The sequence below is a fragment of the Nicotiana tomentosiformis genome, chromosome 1, assembly GCF_000390325.3.
Source record: "Nicotiana tomentosiformis chromosome 1, ASM39032v3, whole genome shotgun sequence".
Lineage (NCBI taxonomy): Eukaryota > Viridiplantae > Streptophyta > Magnoliopsida > Solanales > Solanaceae > Nicotiana > Nicotiana tomentosiformis.
In genome coordinates, this window is record NC_090812.1 from 145,307,475 (window position 1) to 145,318,255 (window position 10,781).

Genomic DNA, 10,781 nt, shown 5'->3' on the forward strand with positions numbered 1-10,781 from the left:
GATCATAATCGAGCCTCTCAATGAATCTACGGACTCGCTCTCTGACTGTAGGAACCAAGATAGGTGCATGACGGGCTAACACACTTAACCTGATAGCGTATTTTGACACTGTCATAGTGCCCTGATGCAACCTTTCAAACTTTGTGCGCCACGCATCTCGTAGAGTCTGGGGAACAAACTCTTTCAAAACTATTTCTGAAAATTGAGCCTAAGTTAGTGGTATTTCATCGGCCGATCTACCTTCTTCATAAACTTGCCACCACTTACGCTGCGCCTGGCAGCTGAAATGTAGTAAAGGCAACTCCGCTCACTTCCACAATACCCGTGGTGCAGAGAATACGGTGACACTTTTCTAGAAATCCTTGGGTATCCTCTGAAGTTGTGCCAATGAAAGTAGGTGGACTATACTTTTTTAAACCTCTCAAGTCTCTTTTGTTTCTTCTTCTGATGCCTCTGGCCTGACCTCAGGCTGAACCGGAATAACAGGTTATACTGGTACTACACCCGAAACCTGACCAATGTAAACCTGCTCCTCTGGAGTCGTGGTAGACATCTGAGCTACTCCCTCAAACTGCGAAATATTTGGTGCAACAAAGATCAATCCCGCCTGAGTTAATGTACCAAACATACTCAGGAACTGTGCTAAAGTCTCCTGAAGTCTAGGGGTAACAACAGGTGCTTCTGGTATCTGTCCCCCAACTGGAGTTACTGGAGGCTCCTCAACTGCTGCTCTGACATGTGCTCTAGTCATGGTACGTGCCCTTCCTCGTCCTTTACCTCGGTCTCGGCCTCTTGCGACCCTAGCAGAATGCGCGGATGCCTGATTAGTTGACCCGGTAGTACGTGTCCTCACTATCTGTGAGAGAATAGAGATACAAAGGCTCAAATTCCAAATTCAACAAATTCTGCACGACAAGAATGAAAGAAGTGAAAATTTCCAAATAGTTTTGTAGCCTCTCGAAGATAAGTACAGACGTCTCCGTACCGATCCGCAAGACTCTACTAGACTCATTCGTGACTCGTAAAACCTATGAACCTAGAGCTCTGATATCAACTTTTCACGACCCAAAATTCCCACCACATGCGTTGTGATGGCACTTAGTCTCTAAGACTAGGTAAGCCGATTACAATTACATTTCAAGCCATTTTTTAAAATAGAAACTAACAACGAAAATAGTTGCAGACAACCTACCAAGACTGGTAATACTGAGTCATGAACTCTAGCTGAATACGTGAAATGATCTCAATGATCGAATACTCAATACTCTTTGAATAATAATTAACAGTACAATAAAATGGAAAGACTCCAAGGAACTGCGACGACCAAGCAGCTCTACCTTGAATCCTTGCGATCCCACTCTAACTCTGTCCGAGTCCCACATCTCCAATACCTGGCTCTGCACAAAATGTGCAGAAGTGTAGTATGAGTACACCACAGTCGGTACCCAGTAAGTATCAAGACTAACCTTAGTGGAGTAGTGACGAGGTACAGTCAAGATACTCACTAGTCTAATAACCTGTGCAATATAGTATACATAAATAATAGCATACAAATAACAATGATGGCAACACTAATCAACCAGTGATATACACAGCAGGGCAACAAGAACACCATTAATACTACTCAACAAATAATGAATACAAGAACAACTAATTAATCAAGTCCTTCAAATATAAATCTTTCGCCTATATGCTTTTTCGAATAATAATCTTCAGGATATAATACTTTCCAATAAATATATTTCGAATATACTCCCTTCAGTAAATATATTTCAAATGTAATTCTTTTAAATAAATCTCTTTCAAATATAATTCCTTCAAATAAATATCTTCAAATATAATTCTTTCAAACAAAATATCTTCAAATATAATTCTTTCAAATAAATACCTTTCGAATAAAAGTCACCCTCTGACACAGCATTTCAAAATCATAAAATACGGGTCTTAGCCAACTTTCATATTTTCACGGCACCTCGTGCCAATCTCTCTATCACAACCGTATGAACAACTCACGTGCCAATATCATCATTATTTACTCACTGCACCTCGTGCCCATATTTTATTTCATAATCCGTCTGGTAATAGCCATATGCTCCCATTTTCAATATAGATCAGACTATTATCAAGTTTACCGAAACAACAAAACAAAATGCACAAGATATAAAAATAAACACAAGGAAAATTACAACATCACATGAAAATTACCAACGCAATAACCCCATATCATCACATATCATACCTAACAATAGCCACCCTTATCTCTCCTATAGCCACCCTTATCACTCCTATAATAGCCTTCCTTATCCCTCCGCCCTGACAATATCAATAGCCACCCATATCGTTCCTATAGCTACCCTTATCTCTCTGCAAAATAGTCACACTTATCACTCCACCCAGATAATATTCCAACACACGTAACCACAGTGAAATGCCACCCTTATACCCACATAATATCAATAATGAAATGCGACCCTTATATCTTCATAATAATAACTCAAATCACACAATAATTTACACGGAATATTATCACGACAACACAACACAATCAATTCCTATCACAATTTGCCCAACAACCACAACCTATTCCAATGATATAGTAAAATCAATAAATTTCTCAAAAATAGCCCAAGGCTCCACACAATATATATAAAATCTCAAAACAATCAACAAAGATAGAAAATACTCAGTATAGGGAAACGCCTTCATTAATCCAAATTCTTAATAATTATATTAACACTTAAGTTTAAACTTATTTGATTAATTATTTGCAGATGAAAAATGCATAATATAATTATTTTCAGGAAATATCAAATCAACAAACTCACGAAATTTACATAATATTCAAGTAATAATCACATCAGATTGTCATATAAAAACAAATTCAACAAACGAGAATTGAGGCATGGCAAATAGATGATTTAATAATTCCCAATAATTATCCAATTTTACTACACAAATAATGCCTAAGACTTTAACCCAATAAATTGTGCACATATAAGCCCGAGTACCTACTCGTCTCCTCGCGTACACGGCTTTTTACATTTCATAAATGGCACATAAGACTCGATGCCTAAGGGGTAATTTCCCCACTCAAGGTTAGGCAAAATACTTACCTTTTTGAAGTTATGCCAAAATTTCAAAATCGCCTTCTTGCTTGAATTGACTTCCGAACAGCTCAAATCTATCCAAATTAATTGTATAACTTCATTAAAATTTATCGGAAATAATTTCGGATAATAAAATTTTGACTTAAAATTTTATTTTAAAAAGTCAACCAAATTCAACGCGGGGCTCGCCTTTCGTAACACGACATAATTATTACAAAATCCAAACACTCATTCCGATATGAGTTCAACCATACCAATTTTATCAAATTCCGATAACAACTCGACCTCCAAATCTTAAATTTTCGTTCTTGAAAAGTTTTTCAAAAATCTTATTTTCTTCCATTTAAATCCGAATTAAACGATGAATATAACCATGGATTTATGAAATATAATCACTTTCGGATATAGCACACTTACCCAAGTCAAAGTCGTGAAGAAATCCTCCAAAAACGCCCAAACAATCGAGCTCCGAAATCTCAATCGAAAATGGCGAAATCACCATTTTTGGTCCTTAAATGTTTCTGCCCAGTTTTCGCATTTGCGGACTGATTCTGCGCTTCTGCGAGCTCGCTTTTGCAAGACAAATCTTGCATTTGCGAAGCACATTGTCCAGCTGAATAATCACATCTGCGTTAGAATGTTTCGCTTCTGCGCAATCGCAGAAGCGATGGCCAAAGGCGCATATGCAGACCTTGTTGCTTCTGCGTTCCAGTGATCGCATTTGCGATGTCGCAGGTGCCCAAACTTGTCCGCTTCTGCGATGAGCTTCCAGCCCTCCCAATCTCGCTTCTACGATCAAGCTTCCGCAGAAGCGAAACTAACAGTTGTTGCCCAGCACAGCTTCAGCAACAGAAAACAAATTTCAACAGCTTCCCTTGTCCGAAATGCATTCCGTTAACCTTCCGAAATCCACCCGAGGACCTCGGACCTTAACCAAATAAACCATCATATCCCAAAATACAATACGAATTTAGTCGAGGCTTCAAACCACGCCAAACAACGTCGAAATTACGAATCGTGCATCGAATCGAATTATGAATTTTCAAATCTTTCAACTTCTATATTTTACGCCGAAACGTATCAAATCAATCCGGAATGACTTCAAATTTTGCACACAATTCATAAATGACATAATGGAGCTGTTCCAATTTCCGGAATCGAAATCCGACCTCGTTATCAAAAATTCAACCTTCGGTCAAACTTTTCAAAAAATTTCTATTTTCTAACTTTCGCCAAAATTCGTCGAATTGTCCTACGGACTTCCAAATCCAAATTCGGACATATGCCTAAGTCTGAAATTATCATACGAAGCTATTGACATCATCAAAATTCTATTCCGGGGTCGTTTGCTCAAAAGTCAACTCTTTGGTCAACTCTTTCCATTTAAACTTCAAAAAGGAGAATTGTTCTTTAAATTAAATTCCGAATCTTTCGAAAACCAAACTCGACAATACACGTTGGTCATAATATATATTACGAAACTGATCGAGACTTTAAGTCACTGAACGGATCGTTAATTCTTAAAACGACAAGTCGGGTCGTTACAATATCTTTGGCCAAAAGTCTCTTTGTAGGAGCTATATGTGCCAAACTCCCCATAAATTTTCTACTCAATGCATCAGCCACCACAATGGCTTTTTCAGGATGATACAAAAATAGAACAGTCATAGTCCTTGAGTAGTTCCATCCACCAACGCTGCCGAAGATTTAGATCTCTCTGCTGAAAGATATACTTCAGACTTTTATGGTCAGTATAAATCTCACAAGTTTCGCCGTATAGGTAATGCCTCCAAATATTTAGAGCAAATACCACTGCAGCCATCTCCAAATCATGTGTAGGATAGTTTTGTTCGTGCTTTTTCAATTTTCTCGAAGCATAAGCTATAACACGGCCATTTTGCATGAGAACACATCCTAATCCCACCCTCGATGTATCAGAGAACACCGTAAATCCTCAAGATCTCGCAAGAAGTCAAATATAACGGTAGTCCCTACTCGAGGAAAATCAGTAACGGTATGCTAGTTCTACCTTCGAGGGTTGTAACGGTAATCGGTAATTACAAGGTGCACCAGGTCTAACGAACCCGTCGTTAGCTACGGGATCCTTCAGAGTCTACTCCCATTTATACTTGTCTCTGTAATCCGTATATACTCATAAGAAAATATTTTAAAACAATATAGGGCATTTCGGTTCTTATCAAATCATGTAATTTCATTTCGATAACTGTAAATTCAAGTAATGGTAAAACATATCTAGTGACAACAAGAATATTTAAAATAACAATAATCATCTCAAATAACTATTTCGGTGTCATATCGAGTAAAAGACTTGTCTCACATGCAACTCAAAATATTCGGCAACATATTCATATTAAAAATTATGTGTAAATCATGCAAGTTATTAAAACACAAATTGCGGTAAGATTACTACTCACAGTACTCGTGTGAAATACCAAACTCGTTACCTCGAGCGATCCGTATGACTTTCTTCAATCAATCTATAACCACATCAATATCGATCTCGTGTTAATTGCCTCATTTAGGCTAAATTCATCACTAATTTAGAATACCCAATCTTCCGAGTTTTATATTTGGCTCTTAATTCGTCGAATTATATTTACCCAATAATTTCTCTTATTCTACTTGAAATATCAAGATCCATTTCAGTATCCCAACTCACAGCTATAAAATTTCTTTGTAATCTTTTTTTTCAATATCACTAATATTAGTAGCAATCATATTTGGTTACCAATCACTAACGAATCGGAAAAGTTTTTGAAGGAATATCCTTTTTTTAATGGTATATACACGAATATATAAGTTTGCAACCCCAAACATATAGTATATTCACCAATTGATGAAAAATTTCATGGACTCTATTATTTCATAAATATTAATTCTTCAACTAACTCTCAACCCCAACTCTATAGCCATGGAATTTATGAATCAAATCTATGAATTAAGTTTAGAAATTTACCTTCTTCTTCTCTGTTTAATTAGCTTTCTTTGTTGAATACTTGTAGTCCTCTTCAATGGCAGAAAACTAAAACCTCACGTTTCCTTTGATTCTCAAAAGTGGCTGACACGGATTTTTCTTTTTTTACTTTCTTTTTTTCTATTTCCTTGAATGCTTCTGCCGAAGCTTAATGGCTTCTAAGCCTAGGCTTTTGCCTTTTTATGCCTCCCGTAATGGGCTTTGGCCCTAATCCCCCTTTTTGGTTTTTTGTTTTTCAATTAATTTGCTAAAATAACCAATATGCCCTTTTCTTAAAAAAAATTACGAGATATTACACCAACACTCACATCAATAATAGAATTCAATTCTTAAGCCATTAACTGATTCATAATATAAAAGCAAAGCGGAATAGGTCATAACTTAAATATCAAATTGCATAAAACTCAGACAGGGTCCACACAAGACCAAAATTGTCTCATAAACTCTCCCAAAACACGGGTGTCACAACTAATCACAAGCATCTAATAAGAGTATAGAGATCTGAATTGAATAGAAGGTCTGCCCGAAAATGACGAAGATACAAAGACAAATATAAAGAGTAGGGAAGAGGGACTCCATGTGCCGCAAATCATATCAAGTAAGCAGCTTATCATGAAATTTCCTAAAGGCACTCCTACTCTGCTAGATGAATACCTCCAAAACGAATCATTTTAGAATTTGCACAAAAATGTATAGAAGTGTAATATGAGTACAAAACCACGATATTCAATAAGTATCTAATCTAACATCAAAAAAGTAGTTGCAAGCAGTCAATAGTCGGACCTACTAACATTTTAATCCTCCGATTTTGTGTGCTTTCATTTCTGAATTTGAATGCACTCAATTTATGTAGCGGTGAAGTGACAAATATTTTTACTCAAAATCGGATGGATCGAGGTATTCTAAGAAACAATGTATCTTTAGTTACAACTTAATGTCTCCAAGATATATAATTGAAATGCTACTGAGTTTCTATTCTTGTCTTTTTTCCTTAACTTTTATTATAGTAATATTTTGTGGTACTATATAATCATTTGAATTCTTCTATGTCTTGGGCTAAAAAATATAAAGTGCATGAATAAAAGTGAGTGTGGGCGTTGTTCCTGAAAGTCGCCATGCATATATATCTCAACGTTTTACCCAAATAATAATTTTGACAATGAAAATGTCATGGACATTCTAAGGGATGAATCAAGAAAACATATGTACGAGAGAAGTTATATGATTTTAACAGTAACAAATTCTCCAAGTCATTACCCAAGAAGAAAGTAACAATCAGGTTCTAACTTTAAAAGCATGAAGTTCATAATTAAAAAACTAAATATTAAAATATCTTTCTTTTATTTACCTAGATAATATCTGAAGAGTTGCCACCATTTTATGTGGCTGATATAGATGTCTCTTATGCTTCTACCACATCCGTAGTATATTCAAATTCTGTATTTTCACAAGTCACTTTTTAACTTCTTTCACTATTTCTTCACTTTATGAAAAGACATGCTTTCATTTTCTAAGTACACATCTTCATGACTAAAGTCAAAAAATTACATTGCCTCTTATATTGTTGTTTTATCTACGATCGATCAGTATGGTAACCTTATCGGGTTCATCCACTCATGAAATATCTGCAAAGCTTGTACGCATGTGTTTTTTAAATACAATTATTGAACTTCTTCCCAATTTGTTTATCAGATATTTTAATATTCATTTACGTGCTCTTTTAAATTTTGTGGCCTTAGTGCATGTTTGCTCTTCTCATTTTCAAATGTTTGATTTTTTTAACTTTGATCTATTTGCACTTCTATTTTGGTTTGTTTCAAAATTTCTCCAGTCGCGTTTCAATTTATTATGAAATCTGCAATATTATATTTTTTTGAGTTTACCTTTATTCTTTATTTGCTTATCGCTCTATCTGTGTGTTAATTTTTATGTTCTTTTATGTTGATTTGTTGGTCGATTTTGAACAACAAAAGGAGTAGCTGACAAGTTTAATCATCTTGTGGAGTTCTAGAAAAGTGTTGACGTGATAGATGGCAGTCCAAATAATTTCTCAAAATTAAGATTTCTTGCACTTCTTGTAATGACTCAGTCGTTCATTTTTACTTTTAGAACCCCGTTCCCTAAAATAAAATTTCTCATATGTTCTTTTAATGATTTATGACTTGTGGGATGATTGGTTCGGGATTTGGAAGTGTTTGGGTTGAAACCGGAACACTTGGTTTCTTAAGTTGGCCTTAAAGTGCTAAGTTTGACTTCGGTCAACATTTTGAGAAAACGACCCCGGAATAGAATTTTGACGATTCCAACAGCTCCGTATGGTGATTTTGGACTTTGGAGCGTGTTCGAAATTTTATTTGAAAGTCCGTAGTTAAATTAGGTTTGAAATGGCTAAAATAGGAATTTAAATTTGAAAGTTTGACCGGGGAGTTGACTTTTTGATATCAGAGTCGGAATCCAGTTTTAAAAATTTTTATAGCTCTGTTATATCATTTATGACTTGTGTGCAAAAATTTGATGTCAATCGGACTTGATTTGATAGGTTTCGGTACCGAATGAAGAAGTTGGAAATTTTAAGTTTCATTAAGCTTGAATTGGAGGATGATCCGTGGTTTTAGCGTTGTTTGATGTGATTTGAGGTTTCAACTAAGTTCGTATGATGTTTTAGGACTTGCTGGTATAATTGGTTGAGGTCCCGGAGGGCTCGGGTGAGTTTCGGATGACTAACGGATCACTTTTGGCCTTTGGAACACTGCTGATAACTGTTGATAACTGCTGATATTTTTCTTCTGGTATCCTTATACGCGATCGCGCAAGTTGGTTTGCGATCGCGCAGAGTAAGTTAGGCAGAGGTGGATTTGTTCTATGCGATCGCGTGAATGGGGTTGCGATCGCGTAGGCTTAATTTGGCAGCTGATAATTTGTTCTATTTGATCGCGTGGGCAAGTCCGCGATCGTGTAGGTTGGATTCAGTTGTGCTATGCGAACGCGTGGCTAAGACTGCGTTCGCGAAGAGTAAACGAAGTTGAATCTGACCACGCGCTTAATGCTTCGCGATCGCGTGAGGAGGCTCGCGATCGCGTAGGCTTGTGGAGACTGTGCTTCGCGATTGCGTGGGACTTGATGCGATCGCATAGGGTTAATGTTTCGGCAGAAAAATTTGTGGTACGCGAACGCGTGAGAAAGTTCGCGATCGCGTAGAAGAAATCACTGGGCAGAGAGTTTAAGTTCTGAATTCCATTTTTAATGATTTGGAGCTCGGAATTAGGCGATTATTGGGAGATTTTCAGAGAAAACAACGGGATAAGTGTTCTTAACTCAATATTGGTTAAATTACCTGAATCCATCACTATTTTTATCATTTAATTGGTGAATTGAATTGAAAAATTTTGAAAATCCTTTTGGGTAGATTTGAGGATTTGAGGGACGAATTGTTATCTAAATTTAGTGATTTTGGTATGGGTAGACTCGTGGTTGAGCGGGTGTTCATATTTCGTAAGTTTTGCCGGATTCCGATACGTGGGCCCCATATACAAATTTTTAATTAATTTCAGAATTTTTATTGAAAATATAGTATTTTCTTATAAAACTGATTCCTATAATTTTTAGTGATTGTATGGAATTATTTTGGCTAGATTCGAGCAAGACAGAGTTGGATAATCTTGGAAAGGGCTTTCTAGACGATTGAATTGGAGCAAGACGAGGTAAGTCTCTTGTCTAATCTTGTGAGGGGGAAATTACCCCATAGGGATTAAATTGAATAATTATTGCTAATTGCAGGGACTACGTACGCACGAGGTGACGAAAGGCCGGCGTAGCTACTATAAATGCTAAAGTCCGGGTAGTTTAGGACTCAAAGCATGAAATACTTGTGTAAACTGTATTCCTTGATTAATTAATATTAATTGATATATATAAATATATTGTGAATTGTTAGATAAAGATATTAAAAGATGGAAATCTCATATGCTTGATTTTCTGTTTAAATCAATTAATTGCTAAAAAGAAATTGTTCTTCTCCCAAATTTATCTTATAATAAAAATACTCTCCTTCCGGAGGTACATAAGAAAATGTCCTCCTTTCTTGTGGAGCGGGCCGAACGCCTCGGTAGGATAGATGCATCTATGGATCGCGCCGCACGTCTCTCGGCAGTGTATACGACACTCTGGATTGGGTCGTACGTCCTCGACAGAAATCGTGCTTAATAATAATAATTACACGATACTTTAATAGTTTATTTTAACTTGCTAAGCTAATTGACAAATTAAAAAATCCTTGAAATTTAATGAATTATTATTCTTGCATGTTAAAGAATTAATTGTTATTCCTGTAAATGATATTTAATTAATAAATTAGAAATTATTTGAATTGAAGGAATTTAATTAATATATTGAGAATTGTTGCATTTGAAGGAATTTGATTATTTGCGCTGATTAAATAAATTATTTTAAATTTTGTAAACCATGCTGATTTAAATATCCTAGTTGTATTTCAATTATTATTATTGACCCATAGTGAGTGTCAAAGTCAGTCATCTCGTCTCTACCACTTCGATATTAGGCTTGATACTTACTGGGTACACGTTGTTTACATACTCATACTACACTTGCTGCACTTTTTGTGCAGGATATAAGACAGTTACTAGTGGAGGACATATCATCACATATCCACGCCATCCCGA

General features: G+C 36.0%; 1 long non-coding RNA gene across 1 annotated transcript; it reads right to left on the reverse strand.

Annotated features, from left to right (window-relative positions):
• Positions 1–1,160: 1,160 nt before the first annotated feature.
• On the reverse strand, positions 1,161–6,235 carry LOC117279391 (uncharacterized). Its single transcript, XR_004509812.2, has 3 exons — positions 6,085–6,235; positions 5,543–5,605; positions 1,161–1,397 (listed from the first exon to the last, which is right to left on the reverse strand). It is a non-coding gene; the product is annotated as an uncharacterized lncRNA (long non-coding RNA).
• Between the last annotated feature and the right edge of the window lie 4,546 nt (positions 6,236–10,781).